The sequence below is a fragment of the Typopeltis vanoorti genome, chromosome 17 (genome assembly GCF_054136105.1).
Source record: "Typopeltis vanoorti isolate ZY-2024b chromosome 17, IOZ_Tvanoo_1.0, whole genome shotgun sequence".
NCBI lineage: Eukaryota > Metazoa > Arthropoda > Arachnida > Uropygi > Thelyphonidae > Typopeltis > Typopeltis vanoorti.
In genome coordinates this window covers 5,185,627-5,209,588 of record NC_143565.1, presented here as the reverse complement: position 1 = coordinate 5,209,588, position 23,962 = coordinate 5,185,627, and the positions used below count along the sequence as shown (strand labels likewise).

Sequence of the window (23,962 nt, the reverse complement as noted above, 5' to 3'; positions counted from 1 at the left end):
AAGAAAGTATCGCAATAATTATTGAAGGACTAAAGGTTGCTAAACCAAAACCAACCGCAAGTACTCTAATTTCAAAAAAAGTTTTTCCGTACTTTAATATCAGCCATAGCAAGCATTGGCTGCCAATGTGTAGCCATGCTTGTAGCATAAAGCAAAGATGGTGGCAACAAAACAGAGTGATGGCAAAGCACTATCAGCCTTTCTACGAGGGTTGTTTGAAAAGTTTGGTAAATTTCCAATAGACGGCGACACAATTCGTTCATTCATACTTCATACCAGTGTCAGCATGTATTGTTTTCATGAACCCTGGCAAAAGTTTAGCCACGTACAACATGTAGTTCTCGTTTGGCAAACATTCAAAATGACTGTGTTTGCCTTTTTCATAAAAATGGAGAAAAAAAAGTGTTTCGTGCAGTGATAAAATAAAATAAGAAGTGGATGGCCACACAGATCAAAGCCGAGTTAGATGCAGTTCATGGGGACTCTGCACCAGCATTAAAGACTATTTATTTTTGGATAAACGAGTTTAAACGTGGTTGTAAGTCCATCGAAGATGAATCGCGCTCCGGACGCCTGCCTGAGCTCACTATGAAGGAAATGATTGACAAAATCCATGGTATCGTTGTGGAAGACCGCCAAGTGAAAGTGCATGAGATTGTAGGCATCTTAACTGAGCGGATGTAAATATCCTGCATGAAAAAGTGACAGATTTTAGTGTGCGCAATGGGTACTGCGATTGTTGACTGTTGATCAAAAATGCATGCGAAAAGACATTTCAACGCAGTGTTTGGCGATGTTTAATTGCAATCCGCAGGATTTTTTGCAACAATTCTTGACTGTTGGTGAAACTTGGATTGATCACTACACACCTGAGTCCAGGCAGCAGTCAAAACAGTGGACAATGCACGGTGAAAGAGCACCAAAAAAGTGAAGACTGTTTTTGTCAACTGGGAAGGTAATGGCCACTGTTTTTGGGATCCCCAAGGAATTATCATGATAGACTATTTGGAAAAGGGTAAGACAATAACAGGAGTCTATTACGTGTCATTGTTGAACTGTTTAAAAGAAGAACTGAAGAAAAAACGCCAAGATTGGTGCACAAAAACGTGCTCTTTCATCAAGACAATGCACCGTCCCACACACCGGCCGTCGCAATGGCAAAATTGCACGAATTGAGGTTCGAATTGGTTCCACATCCACCATATTCTCCAGACTTGGCCCTGTGTGACTTCTTGTTCCCAAACTTAAAAATTTGGCTTGGTGGAAAAAAATATTCTTTGAACGAGGATGTCATCAAGGTTGTCAATGACTATTTTGCACAATTTAACAAATCCTACTTTTCAGATGGGATGAAATAATTGGAAACTCGCTGGACCAAATGTGTAGATCTCGATAGAGACTAGGTTGAGAAATAAAGGCGATTTCTTCCAAAAAAAAAATGATGACATTTGCAGACTCACCAAACAATGCAATTTTGACCCCAAGAAAATCGTCAAATGTCACCATTCCAGGCCCACAATCTCACGGATAGATGAAACAACCTTCCCATGCTTAATAAAAGTGACCTGCAATACCCTGACAATCTAATTGGCTTGTATGCCACCACGAACAGCAAGTCAGGAGGCACCAGCACAGCATCACATGCTGCGAAAAAGGGTACTAATGAGAAAATCCAACTTTGTAAATAGCCAGTTTGAAAACCTGACCCCAAACACTGAATTAAAAACATGTGGTCAAAAATAAACTTCACAGAACCTTTGAGATCCATTTCACAAATATACACAGCCTCAGTTCTAATCTTAATGATGTTAACTTCCACCTTCAGTCTGCAAATCCTCCTGAAAGAAATTCAAATCTCAATGTCCTCAAACACTACTCATCTCTGCTTTCCCAACTACACTCTTTAACTCCTTTTGCCGCAGAGGTGGGGACTGTGCATATGTTCACTCTGACATATCATGCCAGAGAATATCCACAATCTGAAATCTCACAATTTTGATCTCCTTTGTTTAAAAATTATCCTGCCCATTCCACAAAATTCATATGCTGTCACTACCACACTCCTAATGCCAACCAGCACCCTGAACTTCTCAATCACCTTTCCTTAAATGTTGATTTTCTCCAATCCAACTCTCCAAATAGTGAAGTCATCTTCCTCGGGGACTTCAATGTCAACAACACTAGCTAGCTACCTGTTTCCAATTGCACAGATCAAGCAGGTAGAGAGGATGAGACTTTTGCCATCACAAATGATCTCACACAAATTGTCCACATGCCCACTAGAATACTAGACAATTCTAACCACTCCCCACACACTTTGGACCTCTTCATCACCAGTGACCCATCTAAGTACACCATGAATGTTATCTGCCCTCTAGGCAGCTCAGACCAAATGCAGTGCATATCTCTTTCCCAATGGAGCAACACACATATACAAACACTTGCATCCAGAAAGTTGGCATTACCAGAAAGCCAACTGGGATGATCTTCATATGTACTAATTTTCTTTGGTAGATTACTGTTTCTGGTCATCTGAACCAAACATATGTTCAGAAAGAATCACCAAAAATAATAGTCATTGGCATGGAAACATATATCCCCTGCTTCACCCTAAATTCTCATCCTCTATCTAAGCCTTGGTTCTCCCACAGTTGTACCAAAGCTGTACAAAAGACGAATCAGGCACACCACAACTGGCTTGCATCCAAAACTCCATCTTCCTATACAGCCTACACTAAAGCACAGAATAGCTGCAAAAAAATTATCGCCACATCGAAAACTAATTTTCAGAGTGCTAAAAGCAAGAAACTTGCATCCTGTCCAAATGGCAGCCATGTATTCTGTGCTCTAGCTAAAGCTACTGGCCATAACTTCTGTCCAACACTGCTCCCACCACTATTACACCCAGATGGTACTATTGCATCATCATCCATAGGGAAAAACTACCCTCCTGGCTTCCTACTTCTCCTCCAATTCTTGCATAGCTGATCATGGTAAAAGTTCCCAACCATTCCAAACACCCAATGCAATGGTTGATCTTTCACCAGAAAGTGATCAGAAAAAGTTTGCTCAAACTGTATACCAAAAAATCTCCTGGCACTGATGAAATCCTTCCAATTGTTCTAAAGGTCTGTGCCCCAGAACTGTCTTTCACTTTATGCTGCCTATTTACACTTTCTTATTCCATTGGTATCTATCCTACAGTCTAGAAACTAAGGATTTGTCATTCTTAGGAATGACAAATCCTTACCTTTGAACTGCCATCCAATTTCTCTCGCCTCAATCCTTTCTGAAGTAATGGAAAGAGCCATCAATGGTCAAATTTTAAACTACTTTGAACACTCATCTAATCAATGACCAATGATATGGATTCTGTCACAGTTGATCTACTACATCATCCACCTCTGGACAAACACCTTAGAAAGATTTGGTGAATCTCAAGTGGTTTCTCTAGATATCTCTAAAGCTTTTGAGTTTGGTACAAAGACCTATTAGGGAAACTCCCATCATTTGTTCTGCCCTCTGGCAAGTGGGTAGCCAGCTTATCTTCTATGTATACAATTAATGCTGGGGGTCCCACTAATGCTAGAGTGTTCTTTCACTCACTCTCTTCCTTCTATACATAAACGATCTACTCCATCTGACTACCAATCCAGTACAGTTTTGCTGATGACAGCACATTACACTCCATTTCATTTGACAAATCCTGCAAAGCACAAATCACCACAACCTCCAGAAATGTAACCTCTACTACCTTAAATTCTGATCTTCAAGGCATTTATCAATGGGGTTTGGATAGCATTATCAACTTCAATGCCAGCAAAACATAGCTCTGCATTATTTCCACATAAAAAAGAACCATGTCACCTTTCAAAGTTCAACTCCAAATCCATAGAACAAAATTTCTCCTCTTCTTCATTTATCCCTTCCACTTCTGCCCTCTGGTATAGTCATCCACCATGTTTCCCAAAGAATACAACCCACAGTTTTTCAAATCAAATGTGAATAAGTTTCCTATTGCCCATCCAGGGTACTAACATACTATAGGTTGACCAACCTCTCATGGATGGGCTCTCCATAAAAACATGCCTAGATTCTTCCATTTCATATGGGAAAAAACTATTCAAAACATTCAGTATCTATCTTTGAAAAAAAAACTATTTCCAACATGATATAATCATCACTTTCCTTCTATATTGAACCCTTATCTCAAAATTAAAAACGGCTTCCAATTTAGCATATAAAGCAGGCATATAACAACTTTTCTTACTTGAAACCTTTCAATTTTAAAAATTTACGAAAATTAAATAGAATTAAAGTAAATAAAATAAAACAACTTTAAATCACTCTTGCTAGTCATTACACAATTTCTTAATATTCTTAAGGAATAGCTGGAATCTCTCACTTTTCTGAAACTGAGTGGTGCTGGAATTAGTCGCCTATAACAACAGAGAACAACTTTAAAGAGGGAATTGTGTTAAGGCACATTCGCATGTATACACACACACACACACACAAAAAAAAAAAAAAAAAAAAAAAAAAAAAAAAAAAAAAAAAAAAAAAAAAAAAAACCCAGTCATCGAATGATTCCTTATCACCAGAGAAATCAATAAATGTCTATATAGTGCATATGATATGATTGGGAATTTTTGTGAGGGATGAAACAGATACAACAAACTTCAAAATGGATGACGGCAAGCAGTGGCAGTAGTCACATAAGGAAATGTTCAGATAAAATTATAAAAAGATGCAATTCATAATAGCATACATTCATTATAACAACTGAATTTAGAACCATTTTTAGTTTAAGTAAGAATATATAATTTTGCTTTGCCCAATTCTGCTACTCAAAATGATCTAATTAAAACTACAACTGAGATGACTAGACAAATACTTGTCAAAAGCATTAGTACCAAATTCAACTGAATTGCATCCAGCAACAGTGGAATTATTACAATAATTTCAGATTGTTTTGATAAAGAAAATCTCCCAATAAAAATGGCCTAATAATAATAATAATAAAAATTGAGTTAAGCAACCATTTAACATATATTTTAGGTGGGAGATGAATTTCATTGCATGATGTGAGACCATCCTGCTTACTGGAGGCCTCTGGTTTGAATGTACTATAGATTTGCTAATATCCTTTTGTGGGTCAGGAACCATATAAAAATAAATATATAATGCCTAATTTAATTCCATCCAGCCCGGGAAATTGTAATTTTGAAATCTGCATGTGAAAATGGTCTGATGTAACAAAAATTGAGATAGCCTAACAAATTTTTACAAAGATTATACATAATAGGCAAAGTTGCTTACAAATGGACAGGGGAAAAAAATGAATCTAACAGGTTATGTATTTTGCAATTTGTGTGTATTTAGATGCTCTTTTTTTCACTTAATGTGAGACATTACTCTGCTTACTGGTCTTAAGCAGCTTGAAAAAGTTACATGTTTGATTTGCAGAGCAGCATTCTCTATCGAATGCAACAGAAACAGGGAGAGCCTGACATAGAGTGGATGCTGAGAGTAGTAGTGAAAGTATATATGAGAATGATTAGCATGGAAATGGAATAGATTGGGATATGAGTTGAGACTAGGCAGGTATATGTGGTAAGCAGTAATAAAGGTGATTAGGAAAGAGCAAGCATGCTGGGAAAATCACAATCAACAAGCAGGTAGGACTGGTTACAGATCTAAAAATGAACTTCTGTTTATATTTACAGATGCCAGGAATATCAGAAATAAAGGAGATGAATTGGTTTCACTGACTAAGTTTATTTGCCCCAAAATCATTGGAATAAGTGAAACATGGTTGAACGAAGATGCTATCCTAACAGAAATAGAAATGGAAGGGTATAGTGTTTTTCGTGAGCATAGGACAAGAAGGGGGGGGGGCTCTGCTGATGATAGCAGGAGAATTATGTTCATATAAGCTAGACATGAAAAAGGAAAATATTGGTTATGGGTATTAGGTTGATAGGAAGACATATTTAGTTGGTTGTTGCTATAGGCCAGGCAATGTGGATGGTGGTGATGAAGAAATATATAAGAAACTTTGGTTAGTGAACAAGGAAGAGTAACTATTATGGGTGATTTTAATTATGGTGAAGAGATAGCATTTGGGAATAAGGAAAAGAAATTTCTCAAGTTCTTGAGAGACAACTATCTTAGGCGGCAGGCAAAGGAAAGCACATGCGGATTGCGAGTTTTGGACCTGATTATTTCATCAGAGGATGTAATTGGGAGTGGGATGTCATACTTCCCTCCAGTTCGTGAGAGCAATCAGGAAGTGATCACATGGGTTGTGGATAGTCATGTGAAAACTTCTGCAAGGAAAGAATATATGTGCAAGTACAAAGCTGGTGATGAAAGCTTAGGAAACAGCTTGAATAACTAGCATGGGATAAGGAGTTGAACAGTAAAAAATAAATGTTGCTTGGAAAAAAAAAAACAGTATTAATGTGTGAATGCATTCCACAAGTCAAAAGTCTGAATAAGGCAGGTGTAAAATCGATGTGCCAGGGGATTAAGCAAGAAATCTGGAAGAAGGCACTTTGGATGCAGAACAAGGCAAATACATGTTTTGACACTTAAATGTGGGGAGTACATCATGTTGGAGGTTTAATGGAATATTTACGGTACTAAGACAGGATTAGGGGTGCTTAAGGGTCAAAGCTATATAACCGAGAGCAGACCTACACATAGCATCCAAAGGAATGCAGAGGACCAACCAAAGCTTCTGACCTAATGTCCAATCCTCACCTTCTCGTGGTGCACCCTGTTAGGTAATCACCTGGATACTGAATGGACGAGGATGGGCTGGCAATTTGGGATTTAGCCGACCAAATTGTATTCTTATTGGCTTAAACCAAAATTTGAAATGATGGTAGAACATGAAAGAATTTCATTCTGGCTGCAACATCGCCCGGTTAAACAAGGCCCTAGTTGTTTTCGCCAGGGAACCAGGGCGAACAGCGAAAAGTCAGCTACTGGAACAAATCTAAAAATAAACCCCAACTCAACATCACCAGAGTTAAAGATCGGTACTATCAACGCAAGAAGCCTGAATGGCAAAGAAATGGCGCTAGCTGAGAAATTGGATAAGTACCAGATCGACATAATAGGGATGACTGAAACAAAAAAGACAAAAACTGGCAAGATCTTTCTGAGCAATAAATACAAGATGTTATATTCCGGCAATGATAATCAAGGAAAAGAATGAGTAGCCATAGTTTTCAACACTAAATACGAAGCTAATCTCCTTGAATGGCAGGCAATCTCAAGTAGAGTGATGTGGGCAAATGTCAAAATGGGGAACTGGACAATGAGACTTATTTGTGCCTATGGTCCCACAGAAGGTTCTACTAAGGTAGAAGTGGAGGAATTTTTTGACGCTTCAGAAAAAGCAACTGACACAATGAAAAAGGAAAAGTTGGTCCTTGTTGGGGTTAAATAGCAGAGCAGGAAGTGATTGTCAAACATTCAAAAATATTTTTGGAAAATTTGGAGAAAAGAACAAAGCTAATAATAATGGCAAATACCTATTGGATTTCTGCTCAGGACATGGACTGGTTATTACTAACACCATGTTCCAACATAAAAATGTGCACGAATTCACATGGAGAGAAGAGGCAAGGAATAAGAAAAGACTCATTGATATAGGACACCAGAGTGTACAGAGGATTTGAAATTGGAAGCGATCACTATTTAGTCTTGAGCAGGATAAAACTGAATTTCATATTGAAAAGAAGAACAAATAAAAAAGTTTTAAAGCAAATAAAAGTAGAGCAGCTCTCAGATATGAACTGTAGACTAAAATACACAAACATTATTGAATCAAAAATGAAAGAGTTTGAGAACAGGAACCAAACCTTGGAGATTCAGTGGCAACCCCTGAAGAAAACACTGATTGATTCAACCAAAGAGGAATGTGGTGAGGTTGTCTGTAAGGATAGAAAAATCAGAACTCCATGGAGAACACAGGAAGTTAAACAGACAGTGAAAGAAAAGAAGAAAGCATATCAAAAGTTCCTGGCAAATAAGTCAGCTTGTGCTCTTAGAGAATACAGACAAATATAAGAAAGCTAAACACTGTGTAAAACTAGCTAAACAAAAGTCACATGAAGACTTTGGTAAGAAGATAGAAAACAAATATCAAGACGGTGGCAAGATATTCTGGAGGTTGTTGAAGAAGCTTAGAAATGGAGGAAAGAGTGTTGTAAAAGGAATTAAAGATGATAAAGATGACATGGAAACAGGAGAAAAAAGATATCCTTGAAGTCTGGAGTAATTACTTCGAAAAACTGCTAAATGAAACAAGCAGTGATAGTACAGTGGTAAAAAACAGACATACGGTCAGGAATACATATCCATACGTGAAGTAGAAAAAGCCATCAGAAGCCTAAAATGTGGAAAGGCAGCAGGAGTAGATGATATTCAACCAGAAATGCTGAAGTATGGAAGTATTAAAGTCTTACGGTGGCTGCACTGGCCAGGCCTTCTGAACTTCATAGTTCAGAAGGCCTGGACAGGCAAGGATGTCCATTATCCCCTCTCTTATTTATTATCTATATGGATCACATTATGAAGGAAAGTAGTATTAAACCTGATATCAAAATTGGAGGTGTTAATCTCAGCTTTTTGCAGATGATGTTATACTTCTAAATAAATCTGCTACAAGATTCCATGACTAAATTGAATAACTGTTGTAATATATATGGTATGAAGGTCAGCAATAACAAGACAAAGACAATGAAAATAGGCAGAAGCATTGAAAATGTCAACTATATTGTGAATGGAGAACATGTGGAACAAGTAAAACATTTCAGGTACTTAGGTACGACTTTTAGTGAAGACGGTAAATTAAATATGGAAATAGACAACAGAATCAACAAAGCTGGCATCGTAGGAAGTCAATTGAATAAATTGATATGGAATAAGAGAGAAATTAGCCAAAACATTAAATTAGCTATATACAAGACAGTGTTTAAACCAATTTTAACTTATAGATCTGAATGCTAGGGTAGAAGTATAACACTTGACCAAAGACTAGAGACTGCTGATATGAGTGTCCTGAGAAAAGGATAAAAACTAATTTTAATGCTCCAAATATTTCGACTATTATTGAGACATCTTCAAGGATTACAAATAACTCATAACACACACTCAAATACAACACAATACTAAGTGAAACGTGGGTAACTCTAAAGTGTTTCTTCCAATATTTTGTCACTCTAAATAACAAAATATTGGTAGCATTCTTCTTCTTCTTCTTGACTTCACGTATTAGGTAATTGTTTGCCTATTACGTTTTCAAGGGTTTAAAAAGTCTTCTGCCCATCTACTCCTGGGTCTTCCTCATGATCAGTGTCCCTTTGATTTATATTTCCAGGCAATATTTGGCCGTCTGTCCTCATTCATTCTTTCTACATGTTTTTCCAGTTCTTTTTATAGTTTGTGATGTCTTCTGTTATATTAATTATTGATAATTGGAAGCATTAAAATCAGTTTTTAATCCTTTCCTAGTGTTGTAAATATTCGATTAAATCTACAACATGATGACACAAGGTGAATAATGGTAATAATCAGTTGCATGAAGAGTAAAAAGAGCAGGCCAGAAGAGTGACTCAGTTGAGGTTAAGGGCAACAAAAGTGCAGTACAAGATGATGTAAATGGATGAGAGGGGGGGGGGGGGGATTTGTGACTGTTGTAGAGGATATAGTTGAGATTTCAGTGAACAGTTCATCAGGTGTTTCATCTTTAGTGTAAAATCAGAAGCTAAAATGAGATTAGATTTAATGGTGAGCAAGCAAGGTCTTATACCTTGCTTGCTCACATATATGAGGAGTTAAGCTAGACATCAATAAGGCAACAGGATGTGACGACGTATCACAATGCATCTTGAGGGAATATTAAAGGGAGTTAGCATCAGCCTTGGCCTACTTGTTTAACAAGTCTTGCAACAGTATAAGTCCCAAAGGAGTGGAAGGAAAGTTAAATGGTTCCACTTTACAAAGGTTGTGATACGGCTAAGATAACAAATTATAGGCTGATCTGCATATCTGGAGTTGCAGTTAAGATATTGGAGAGGTTGATGAGCTATGGCATACAAAAGTGGGTTGATAAGAGTTGTGTTCTTTGTGCTTGTCAGCATTGTGTTAACAGAAGGTTGTGTTTTACAAGCTTGCTTATGTACTATAAGAAGGTGATGAATGTACTGGACAAGGGAGATGCATATACAGCAGAATACTTAAATTTTTCAATGGTTTTTGATAGATTGCCACACCACAAGTTGGTCACTAAACTGAAGCAGATGGGATTGAATAACAGACTAGTGAGTGGGATAGGTGACAGGCTATCAGACAGGTATCAGCAAGCTGCATATGGGGTGGAGAGGGGAATGCTATCTTGAAAGAGGAAAGTCACTAGTAGTGTGTCACAGGGGTCTGTTTTGGGACCACTGTTATTCAATTAGTATATTAATGTTATTCGGGATAAGTTTAACTGGTGATATATAACTCTTGCAGATGATGCAAAACTGGGGAGAGGATAAGGAATCAATTTGATGGTGTGGCCTTACAGGAGGACTTTAACACATTATATGAGTGAGTAACAGTATGGAACTATCAATTCAATGTTGCCAAGTGTAAGATTTTGAAATTTGGTAGGCAACAATGGGATGCAAACCATAGACTTGGAAGGGAAAGTTTCTAGGAAGTTGAGATAGAGACGTTGGAGTGGTGGTGAACAAGGATCTCAAGTTTAGAAGTCACACTGCTGAAGTTGCGAAGATATCACAGATTATGGCAATGATGTGGAGAGCGTTAACTTGAAGAAATAAAGAGATTCCGGTTCCATTGGATAAGGCATTGATCAGGCCTTGTATGAGCTATTGTGCATAGATTTAGTCCCCTGGTTTTCATGGTGATGAGGATATGTTGGAAAGAGCCCAGAGAAGACTGACTAAGGTTGTGACTGGTCTTTGGGATATTGGGACAGACTGAAGGAATACAGTTTACAAAGCCACGTGAATAGGAAGAAGAGAGGGGATATGATTGAGACATTTAAGTTGGTAAAGGGTTATTACCAGATTAATATTAAATATTTTTTTTGTAGAATGGGGAAGAGGGTCAAAGAAAGGGGCATACCTGAAAGTTGTATAACGGTAGTGTGAGCAGGATAAGGAGTAGGTTCTTTGCATAGAGTGGTTAGTCAGTGGAATGCAGAGACAATGAATGAGTTTAAAGCACGGTTTGATGCTTTGCTTCTTGTAACAGTGTTCCATTTAAGCAAAGTGAAATTGCAATCACTTCATACTGTTCTGGCCAATTATGCCAGTAAAAATGGTCCAATTAACAAAAAATAAGTCAAGTAGATTATTTAACATAAATCCTGATTACCAAATGTCACTAAATTGCATCCAACAAAGCAGAAGTGTACCGTAACCAAAAAATGAGCTACGTAGCCATATTTTAGCATACATTCTGAAGACCAAATTTCGTTTTTCTGCCACTTTTTCTACTGCCCAGGTTAGCTGAGTGGTAAGCATATTCACTCTCCAATCAACAGGCTGTGGATTTGAATCCTACCATAGGCATTCATGATTGCCTTTCGTTGAGAGATGAATTTCCTCACTTTGTGTGAAACCAATGCCTTGCTTATTAGAGGCATGATGTGGCTTGGAAAAAACCACGTTTAGTCTCAGAAGGGTTTCTAACCTATCTAAAAAAATAAAAATACAATACATAAAAGTTAATAAAAAAAAAGAAAAATCCTATGCTACCTCTAAATTACACTAATTTACTATAGGCTTACAATCTTATGCAAGTGGTAATCACAAAAAATTCTGTACAAGAGCCAGATAGAATGATTTGTTTGCAATAGAATCATTTCTTCATATCTTCTTGTTCCCGAATCTTCACACAGTTCGTTCTTGATCTTCCCCTCATTCTTTTACACAGGATTTTCCCTTCTATTACTGTTTTGAGGAAATTGCTATGCCTTAGGTCTTATCCATTTGAGTTGCCTCTTCTTTATGGTCTCGAATACTCTTCTAAAACTTCTTTGAGAACTTTTTTGTTGCTTTCTTTTCTTTCCATATGCACTTATTAAATTCAAAAGGAATTTAATAAGTGCATGTGAATTTTTAAAAATAGTTAAAAAGGATCAGGATAATGTACAAATTAAACAGAACCATGGCATCATTGCAACAAACAAGTGTTGTTAGAATTGGAAACTATTGGCCATGAGCATTATGCATTACAGAGATCCTCCAAGATACTGTTAGAGAAGAACAAAGAAGCATGTCTCAGTCCAGTCCATTTTTTAATGATTCATCAAGAATAATTCCGAGCAACTTCAAATGGTGGATCACTCAGCTCACAGGCTGATGAATGAAACCAGTCTGTGTAAGACTTGGTAAACTATAGGACATGTTGACTTTTTGAATGCACACTGCATCCTTGAGTACCTTCTGTGGCCTCGCCTGTGTCTGAGGATCAGATAACAATATCTAAAAATGTTTCTGTGCAAATTATTACAGAACTAGTTATGATCCTGGGAGTTTGATCTTGAGATGAGACAAGAATGATCTTGTGTGCAGAATCCTACTCGGTAGTCTCTGGGTGTGGAAAAAAAAGTCCAGATGGCAACAAAATTATCCTGAAATGCACTGTGTTCTAAGAAAGTGTGAAAGCCCTTCACAGAGCAGATGGAAAAATGATGGGATGATGCACCCTTTAAATTATAAAAGACCCAAGTTCAATTGTCATGAAGAGAGGAATTTCTATAATGACTTTTTTTCAACTGAAGGTGAGCAAATTTAGCTATTCTCATATGCGGGCTCACTATTCTCAATAGTGAGCAGTAGCACGAGCAGGATGGTGGATGGTGTAGTATGCATTTGATGGATTATGTAATGTAGAGGTAGGCTGGTGATGAGAGTGCTCTTCTGTAATGAGTTCTTGAACTCCATCATGGAGATATCATGTAATAATGATAATTCATTATTACATGGAACTCCCTCAATGTCACAAGAAAATGATTTTTTCTCCCCTGTCCATTATCAGAAATGATACAATATTTGTTCAGCATTATGACACAAAGTGATAAGTCTATAAGGCAGCATAGTAAAATTAAAAGTTCTAATGGCTGCCTATTCACAAGCTCATAAAATGTGTGTTTTTGACAAACAGCTACACACACTAATAAAACTAAAGCCCCACATTTCTAGAGCTTGTACTGAATGAAACATAAATAAGATCCTTCTTCACAACAATACCTAGCCCATAGAGGAAGCAATCATACATCATATCAGTAGTTTCCTCAGCCTGTAAAAAACGAGGCACTTTCCCATTCAGATATTCAGATTTCTCAGTATATATTGAATATATAAGTTTAAAACCCTTCATGAATGGAAGTCACAATTAAATGAACTGCTTATTGTTGCTTTCCTTCAGCAGTTATGTTGGGAATAATTAAAATGCTGAAGGGCAGAACATGCACCTTTAATAACATAGAGAGACACCATTCTATCTGCAGCTGTATTTTATCTCAAAATGGACAAAAGAATCCCCCAGTAATAATTCCAATAATCATGAAGATTAAGAATACAAAAAAAAAAGCAACAACATCTAACATCCAACATAAAACAGTCAAAATACCTAAAATATTCAACAACATACCACAAGTATTTTTATCACCTTATGTAAAATAAGATTTTTACAGCCAGATAAACCACCCTGTCCTCTCCTTAAAAAGCTGTGGGTTTATAAAAATCCACTATTCATGCAGTGAAACAAATGGGACAATCCAAAGAAATCCATGTCAGAACACATTAAAGATGAAGAAAAGAGAAAAATCCAGAGTAGCCTATCATACAACCAAGGAAGGTCATCGAGTACTATTAAAAAAAATCTTGGATATGATGTGCATAATGCTTTTAAACAATTCCTCTACGTAAATTATGCAATCACATCTATTGTCAAACCATTTTCAAGTTGATTCCATTACAATTAGCTTGTAGACATCTCTTTTGTTCTCTAACTTCTACTTTTGCAAGTTTACAATAATGTATACTGTAATTGCAATATATAGCAGCACAACTGAAAAACATTACCTATCTTTCTAGTACACTATTTCACTAATGCACAAAGAATGAAATACTCGATATTACTTAATCTTACCTATTATGGATAAGATTTAATTTCTGTGCTTCAAACTCAAATCACTAAACCTGTAGTTACTGACAAGTAGGACTACATACTATTTCTGTTGCAGTTTTGTATAAAATTACTTACATGGCACTAAATACATCTTTAATTGAAAATGCATCCCAAACAAAAAGGCAACTTTTAGCCAACATCAACATTTATAGAACTATAGTCCCTCATCTTTTCCAAAAGAAATGTCACAACTGGTGCACATTTTGAACTGAGCATATCAACAATACATTCAATAATGTAAAACCAAGAGGCATAAAAATAACAAATTCAATGGGTGCTGCTCTTAGTAGCAAAATCTTCTCAGCTCAACCAAAGCTTTTTTTATTATTACTTTTAATTTAGTAATTTTAACATTCATTTCCCTTTCTTAAAGGCATTATTTGTCAATTTTCTTTTAATATAAAGTGTCAAGTTATATATAAGTTAATAAATCCCTATTAATTAATATTTGTGTCAGGTATCAATGAACACTTATGTACAGCTGAAACTATACACTGCATTGTCAAGTGGGATAAGTAAATTTCTGTAATAATGATAACCTAAAAACTCACTTATTTTCATGTTATTTAAAATTTATAAATTAATAAGCTTCTACCTGCTATTCTTTAACTTACCTGAATGTTGTCATTTCTTCCTGTGTTGTGGATGGTCGTTAACTGATTTTGTAAACAAGGTATTGAAAATGAGTATAATTGATATTTAAATCAAATGTAATATAATAATGTGCTATTCTGATGCATTTCTTTTATTTATTAAAGAAATCCATTAGATATTGATGGTTACAGGTGCCTGTATGCAAGACCATCAATATATATATATATTACAAATATGCATGAAGAGGTTGAACTACTTCTTAATGAACAATTTCTAGGAACAGCAAATTTGGCCCAATAGATGTACTACAATAAGAGCACTGTTCCTACGCTTAGTTTTATTATATTTAATGTGAAGAGCAACTTTAATAAAATGAAGTAAGCATGGGAAGAAACAAACTAAGAAGAAGAATTTGAAAATAAAGATTACTCTATGATGTAATACAGATGATTCTCACTATAGCAAACATTTTAACAAACTACTGAAAAGTTCCAACCAGAACACTATAAGATATGCTAAAGGAAATTCAACAAACTATTCCTGTGGTATCTATACAAGTTTGTTACAGTGAGTCAACTGTATGAAACCATACCCTTCTGCAAAATGTGATTAAATAAATTAACTTCATGTCGGGGACAGCATATGATTCTGACATCACCCTGATAGGGACAATATTTATTAAAATTTATCCTGCATATAAATATTTAAATTTTTCATTTTTCCTAGTTTCAAGGAAATTCAGTATGTGTTCACTATCAATATTCCACAGGCATGTGTTTGTATATTGACAATAAATAAGGCAAGAAAATATTTATTAATACTATTATTATTACACAGAGTTTTGTTCTTTCACTCAAGTGTTTTTTGTAGATAAGCTTATACGTTGGTTATACAGAGCTTTGAATTTTTTTTTTTTTTAGGAAATAGCAATGCATACTAGATTAATTATAAAAAACTAATTAATGCCTTCCCATCTTTCGGAAATATTACATTGCCATCATCAGGGATCACTAAAAAAGCAGCTATGTGCAAGATGGCACTAACAATGAGCAAATGGGGTCGAATAAAGGCAACAGAAGTCGGACTTTGAGTCCTAAACGGTTCCTCATAGCAAGCTAAATTGAGTTGTATTGGCCATTGGCTGACAGCCTTAAACTGTATGCTTCCCAAATTTGGATCAGTCTCATGCACCTAAATTTGTTGAGGTTTGGAAAGCATATCTCCATGATGGAGTTCAAGAACTCATTACAGAAGGGCACTCTCATCACCAGCCTACCTCTACATATTTCAAAGTTGAGGTGGATTCAATGAATAATCTTTCATACTTGTATTTGCTGTGGTATAATAAAGTGGCTTTCTTCCAGCATATCCTGTGGTGGGTGTCCAAAGCATGGTCAGCAAGTCTTGAGTGGCAGAATTGGATATAGTCCTTGTTTTTGGATATCCTGATATTGGCTGTAGAAGAACAGTTTGCAACTGCATGAGACCTGGTATACTCCTGTCTAGGGGATATGGCTGATTTTTGGTGGAACAGATAAGAGATGTCAATTTCTTATATGGTCTGTAACTGGTTGTAAGGTCATATTTCCTTAGGATTTTTGTTAATTTTTTTGAATGTGCTCCAGATATATGGAATAGTGATAGATTTTGAGTAATCTCTGCTTTGTTGCTGTTATATGGTTTATTATTTTTTGGGGTTGCAGCCACTGGCTTAGAAAGGTTAAGAATATGGTCAAGTTCAGTAGTTAGAGGTCCTTGCAGTTAGCCTAGTGGCTATGGGCTTCGCAACCATATGCCCGGGGAAGGAATGTCCTGGGTTCTATTCCCGTCGCCGATGCGAGGAGCTTAAGGATCTTCCTCAGCCATAGCCAAGTTAGCCGGTCTTGGGCGTGGACAGCAGGGTTTTCCTCCCCCCCCCAGTTTATCTGGGGTTTTTCATCCTGTAAACGGGCAACCCCCCCGCCGAACACACGGATCTACAGCCATAAAATACTTAACCCCCATGAGGGACGGGGGAGAAAAGGGAGGAAACTCCATATGAATAAATAAAATAGTTAGGCACTGTTCGCCAAGCATATTAATTCTGCCCTGTTATATAGGATTTTTACAATCCATGCAACAGTCTCTCATTCTGAGATACCGATGGATCCCTGACATTCTCCACTTACAGAAAATCCACACATATATTCACCAACAGTAACACCCCTCCCCTCCCAACAACATGATTTTTGGCCCTAACATTTTGTGCTTCATTTACCATAATGACAAAATTGCCAATGCTCCAGCACAAAAGGTAAACTTTCACTGGGCATGAGATTAGTTTCTCTAAATATGTCATAACATTACTGAGTGCAGAACTTGAAATTATTATTATCTGAGACATATAGGAGGTGAAGTACTCACTGAGAGAGGCTATACAGCACCCAAACCAGCTGTCATACTTTCTCTTAAACAACTCTGACACTAGATGCACTCTCCACTTCCAAGAGGCAAACCATACCACTCAACTGACTGCTCTATCAGAGAAAAACCAGCTCTTACTCCTTTCTTACCTGTGAAGAAACTTAGCTTCATGAATGGCTAAGGGATATTCCCCAACTTCTATGTAATGAAAAATTTGAGACAATATTCTATAACGTCGATTCAGAAATTTTTAGATCCCCTCCTTTTCCTGTTAACCAGTCTCATACCCTCAACGTACATTTCATAATTCTGATATTAACTCTTTGCACTCTCCACAGCTTTATCCACCTGGAACCCAGGAGACTAAATCTGCACACAGTAATCCAAGAGCAGTCTCATCAAGGCCTTGTAAAGAATCAAACTGATTTCTTTATCCTTACATGTCAAGGTTCATTTCAACACAGCAATTATTCTCTGAGTTGTGTTTACAATTTATGCCATGTGACTTTTGACCTTCAAATTCCTATTCGCTATAATGCCAAGATCCCCAGCCTCATTAGTTTCTTATAGCATATCCCTGCTATTATAATGTGCCATTGCAAATCTCATCATGCCTAAGTACATAACTTTATACTTACTAACACTGAACTGACAACCATTAGCATTTGCCCAAATTTTAGGCTATCCAAATCATTCTGTAATGCTGTATATCAGTAGCAACTCTGATTGCCCTGCCAAACTTTGCAACAGCAGCAAACAATTGAACATTTCCTGTTAGATCCTTTCTAATGTCATTAATGTGTAGGTTAACCAACAAAATCCACGGACTGATTACCGTGGTACATCAGTGGTCACTTTAAATGTGGCAGATTTGCATCCTTCGTATACTACTTTTTGATACCTGTCTGTCAACCACACACTTATACATCAAAAGGCTTGGGTGTTGTTTATACCATAGTCCCTTTCGCCTCTAATTGCAGGTTTGCATTCTGCAGTCAACTCTGATTCAAAAAGATTAAATGAAATGAAAAATTCCAGAAATAAATTTACAACTTTTAAATAGTACACCATTCTGAGTGATGAAATCTCACGCCATCCCACCCGGGACGTGAATCACCCTTAGTGCAGCGTATCCATGCTGTACCATATATGCAACCTGCCTGGTTAGTCACTTAGTATCTGTCTAAAAATATTAAATGGAAAATTCCAGACAGCAAAATTTCATAAGTTGCAAATTGCACGTTGTTCTGGGTACTTCTCAGTTATCAGATCGACTGCTGTGGGATCGCAGTGCTTGTGTTCTTATTTTACTAATAATGGCCGCAAAGTGCAAGAGTAGTGATGCTGGCAATTTGGGTATGCCAAAGAGAAGCCATAATGTACTTTCTTTTAAATGAAAAGGTGAAAGTTCTCAACTTCATAAAATAATAAATAAATGAATAAATAACAAAGAAATTTATGTTGAGGTTGCTAAGATTCTATTCACATTCATATAACTTTTATTACAGTATATTGTTATAATTGTTCTTTTTATTATTGTAATTATTGATGTTAATCTCTAACTGTGTCTAATTTATAAATTAAACTATCACAGGTACATATATATAGGAAAAAACAGTATATATATATATATATATATATATATATATATATATAGGGTTCAACACTATCCGTGTGTGTGCAGGGGGGGGAGCTACTGCACTGTGAAGCACTATTATGAATAATCAACAACACCAAGAAGGAAAAACTAAATCAATTCACTGAAATTTTTAACTGCAACAAGCACCACTAAAACATTAGAAACACTTCGATTTGTAACTGATACAGAACTAATACCCTAAGCACCCTCCATGGGTTGGTTAATCATAAAGTTTTGGCAATGTCAGGTTATCTGGTTCCAGAATGACTGTCTCCTTAACACAGAATTAAATGGAGGAAGATATTAGTATTAGTTTTACAAAAGTTGCTATAGGTCTGAAAATCTGTTTCATGTGTTTCTACTGACTGGACTCAATGAATCTCATATCATTAGTAGTAGCACCCCCCCCCTCCTATCTCTTCTGTCATTTCTAAAAATACAGATGTCCACACTGGACCTCCCTAGTTTCAATGTGTTACTACTGCTTAAGTGTATGGACCATGGTGTCAAAATTGTACAAATGAGAAGGAACACTCACCAAGTTTTTATAAAAAAAAAAATCCTGGATGAAACTGGTAGCATCTAGAACGTTTGAACAATCCTTACATATTTCCACGATTCGATTTTTTACTGTTCTTTGAAACAGCGTGTCCAATGTGGACAACCTCGATACTCAATTCCAGTTACAACATATGAGATGTTCAAGCATTTGTGCTTCGAAAAAGATATTTGTCTAAATAAAAAATCACTGTATTCAAAATATTTTAACCATACAGATCAATTATCTGCCCTTCAAATAACCAAATCCTTATTAATTGCTCCTTGAATTAGTTAGCACCTGAATTTTTTTGTAATGTCAATCTCATAGCATATCAGTGTTAAGTGGTTAATTTAAACATTAGATGTTTACTATATTCTCCGTAAAAAAAAAATTAAAAAATGAAGACAATGAATACAGGAAAAGCAAGAGAAAAGATCAAGCTAAGTAAGGATAAAAATATTAAAGATAAAGCAAAAGGTATGTCTATTATTCCACATCTGTGTTCCAATTAAATAGAAAATCCATCAGTCAAAATCAAAAGCTGATATTTTAGTTAAAACAAAAAAGTGATGTTCAACCTCTCCTGCATAATTTGTATCCCATAGGTATTAAGTGAATTATTTAGTAATTCTTCCAATATCAGAAACATAAAATTTAACTGTAATATAGCAGTACATACTACAGAACTCAATACATATATAAAGCAACTAAATTCATATATACATTGAAGTGTGTTATATCTGTCATTATGTAATCGCTAATCTGTTAACATGCAATTGCTCAAGTGCACCACACAATGTTTCTAAATGCAAATATTAGTGTGAAATAACACAAACACAGATTATAAAACCAAATATTATATTAAAAACTTACCCATATGTTCTTATTTTTTACCCTCAATTCTTGCATAAAATTATTAAATTGTAAAATATTTATGCAGCCACCAATATGCATAAAATATGAAAAGTGTGATAATAGCCCAACATTTTAGACAAATAATAATATGATAAATGCAACTGTATAGATTAATAGTTAATTTGAGTATAATAGATAAATCAGCAATTAAAATCTCTACAAAATACCAAATTAGATTGTAGAAAATTCATCTCAGTACGTGAAGCAATGGAATACTTTAAAACTTTACAACCATTCATCACTTTTTTAAGTCAAAATCCAGTCTAGTTCCTTTTTTTCCCACTATGGTCGCTGCATTTGTGCACAGATACTGTCTATTGTAAAGTAGTCTAGAGTAGTGCCATCAGTGAAGTGAACACAACTTTCAGAATATATATATATATATATATATATACACACATATATATAATATGAAGCAATTGTTTTACGAGAAAGTGTACTATTAGACATATTTATAGATACTTTTACAGCTGTCACATGTAGAAAAATATAGAATTTTGTTCAAAAACTCCAATATATTTCATCCAATGTAACAAGGACATTGGGGGGGGGGAGAAAAACTGGTGGCTACATTCCCTGATAGTTGATGGTCTCACTCTCTTGGATGATATATATATATGGTAGTTTTTGAATAAAATTTGTGTAAGTCATATAAATATCTATATCCAGTATGTAAAGTGTGACTGATTCTGGATAGATAACAATGCATGAAACTAGATGTTCCAATTGCAACTATGGCATGTACATATGGCAATGGCACACAATTTGATTTTAAAATCAGTGATTATGGTTGTAAAGAATTTAAGTGGAATATATAACCAGTTTCCATTATTAAGGGGAAGGGAAGAGAATAAAGATTTTTGCCTGATCAGATATAACTAAAGATATTTAAAATTATGCTGATCTTAATGTAATAATACAGCAATAAAAAAAACCAAAATGTATAAAATAATGTGGTAGAAATGCTGATCTGAAACCATGAATATTATCAGCATCTCAAGAGTTTACAGAATACTTTATGATGCTGAAATCTAGAAGTTACTTTCATTAAGAGTCAAGAATTCTGCTTATTATAAAATTTTTGCTTGTTGCAAATGAGTTCTCTCCCATCATCCTTTCTTTCTTTACCATACAATAGATTCAGCTACTAATCCAGTTTATGAAAGGGGAGGGAGGGAATATTAATGAAGTTATAGCACAAAATTATTCCCTTCTAACTTCTCACCATAGTCAAACCTCTATTTTTCAGTTAGGTAGGTTCTTGTTCTAATGCTAGATTGTAATATTTGAACAGACTGCTTTCTTTTATATCTATTCACTCCCACAAGAGGTCATAAGATCTTTAACGGAACAGTCCCATGTGTGGGCAAATATTTAAAGAGAAAGAAGGAATCTATTGACAAGTTTCTTGATTAGATGAAGTTATGCACACTGGGAAAAACAGTACAGAGAAGGATGTTCCAAAGACCAGAGATAGATGAAATGAAGGAAGATGATGAAAAGTTTAGTATGTTTGGAGTTGACTGGCAGATGCACTTTCCTCTAATCACATATCTTAATTGATTAGAGGAAAGCAGACAAATCATAGTGACCAGTTCAGTGGAGCAATGCCCATGAAAATATCTAAAAAAGACAATGCTGAGGCAGAATGCCTATAGGAAAATAACTGGAGGGAGTCAGTGACAGAGGAATCACCTATAAGAAGTTTTAGGTACACTACCCCAAATATGAAAACATTATTCTAAGACTGGTCATATTTGGGATTTATAAGGTTAAGAGATGAGCAGGAAAGAAATAGTATTTTGAAATAAAAATACCAAGTCTTATGGAGGCTATGGATGAGACACATTCATGCCTCATCAGCAGAAACAAACATTCTCAAAATGTAGAGAGAGAGAGAGAAATAGGCTTTTTCTTCCAATTATCTTCACTTGAAAAATGGTAATGAGAGATCATGTTTTGAAAACACTAGTTATGAAAAAGCTTGAAGCGTACCAAGATTTTCGAATGGAGATGAAGGCTGAGTACTGTAATGAGCAAAACTACGGTTAGGATTTGAGTTTGATATCATTGATGTATAGGACAATCGTAGACTAGAGTGCAGAACCCTGGAGTACTGCAACATCAATAAAAGCAAGTATACTGAAGCAGAACAACAAAGGAAAGTCTAAAGTCCTCAAGAGTGCCCCCTACTGGGTAATTGATATTTTTGGCTGATTAGGCTGAAGTTCTATGGAAGAGTGCTTCCTAGATTTGTGGTAGTTTCATACAACTAAATATGTACCAGTTTCGGTAGTTATTTAAGGCCAAGGCAGATTCTAAGAAGTCTTTCATATTTAAATTAACTCCTGTGGAATAAGGTGTGGAAATTAACTCCTGTGATGGCTTTTTTTTTTCACTGTATCTTATGGTGAGTGTCCAAGGCATGGTCAGCAAGCTCCAAGTGACTGCAGTGGTGGAACCAGATGCAGTCATTATGTTGGCTGTCCTGTTTGTTTATTCATAGAAAGACAGCTTATAACTGAATGTTAGACACCTAGCAGCTATAGGGACTGTATCTGGCCTTTGGTAAAGCAGATAAGGGATGTCAATTTTTAAAATGGCCTGTAAATGGCAAGATTTTGTGTGTGTTTAGGATATTTGCTAATTTTTCATGTGCCTAGTGGAATGGTAACAGATTTGGTGTAGTCTCTGTTCTGGAGAGGGGCAGAGTGGTTTGGGAGTTTTAATATCTCTTGGATTTGGTAGGATTGTAGCCATCTGCTAAGAAAGTATTAAGTTCAGTGGTTAGGCGTTACTATTGAAGCTAATAAATTTTGTCTTGTTATACAGGATTTTAATAATCCCATACTCCTGAAGGGAGGAAGGTAACTGTTGGTGAATATTATTATCTGTGTGTGTGTGGTTTTTCTGTAAACTGAGAATGTCCATCAGGTTGGCATGTAATCAAGATATCTAAGGAAAGGGACTTGTGCAAAACTGCCAACCAAAATTCAAAGCAACCAAATAAGTTTCTCCAAATCTTTCTATGTCCTGTCTCCAAAGGTGGGTAAGGTTGGCAAGGTCAGCAGTAGAACATGAATGGCAAACTCCATACTGGTGATTACTAACTTGTGATTTTCTAAATTCACGATTTTTTTTTTTTTTTTATGTATTGTTTATTTAGATATTAATTAGATTTGCATATTTTTATTCTTATACAGTGAAAGTAACATTTTATTGATTGGTGAGTGTCCAAATTTCTGTTTTATCTTATAGATTGGATGATAGTTTGAGAGCTTTTATTTCCCTTTTTTAGCAAAAAGCATATGGCATGATACATTTTATAGGCAATACCCTCTATACCAGGAGGGTTATTAGTATCAAGATTAATTAAGATTTTTCTGATGTCCTTCTGGCAAAAAATCAGATGGCATGCTGTGGGAAGTTCATAATATTATAATAGGATGTGATTGCCTTGAATGACTACGCAAGATGTGAAGAAAAGACTGATACCATGGAGTCTTATCTTTGGTCTTTTTCACATCCTGATGGCTTTGTTACCCAAAGCCATCAGGATGTGAAAAAGACCAAAACATGGAAGAGTAAAATTACATCCAATATCCTTAGCATGGGACCAGAAGATTTGAGCTTGACCACCAGCT

General features: G+C 35.9%; 1 protein-coding gene across 3 annotated transcripts in view; it reads right to left on the bottom strand.

Moving 5' to 3' along the window:
• The window catches only part of U2af50 (U2 small nuclear riboprotein auxiliary factor 50), a 154,684-nt gene that overhangs the window by 85,721 nt on the left and 45,001 nt on the right, over positions 1–23,962 (bottom strand). The window lies entirely within an intron of this gene.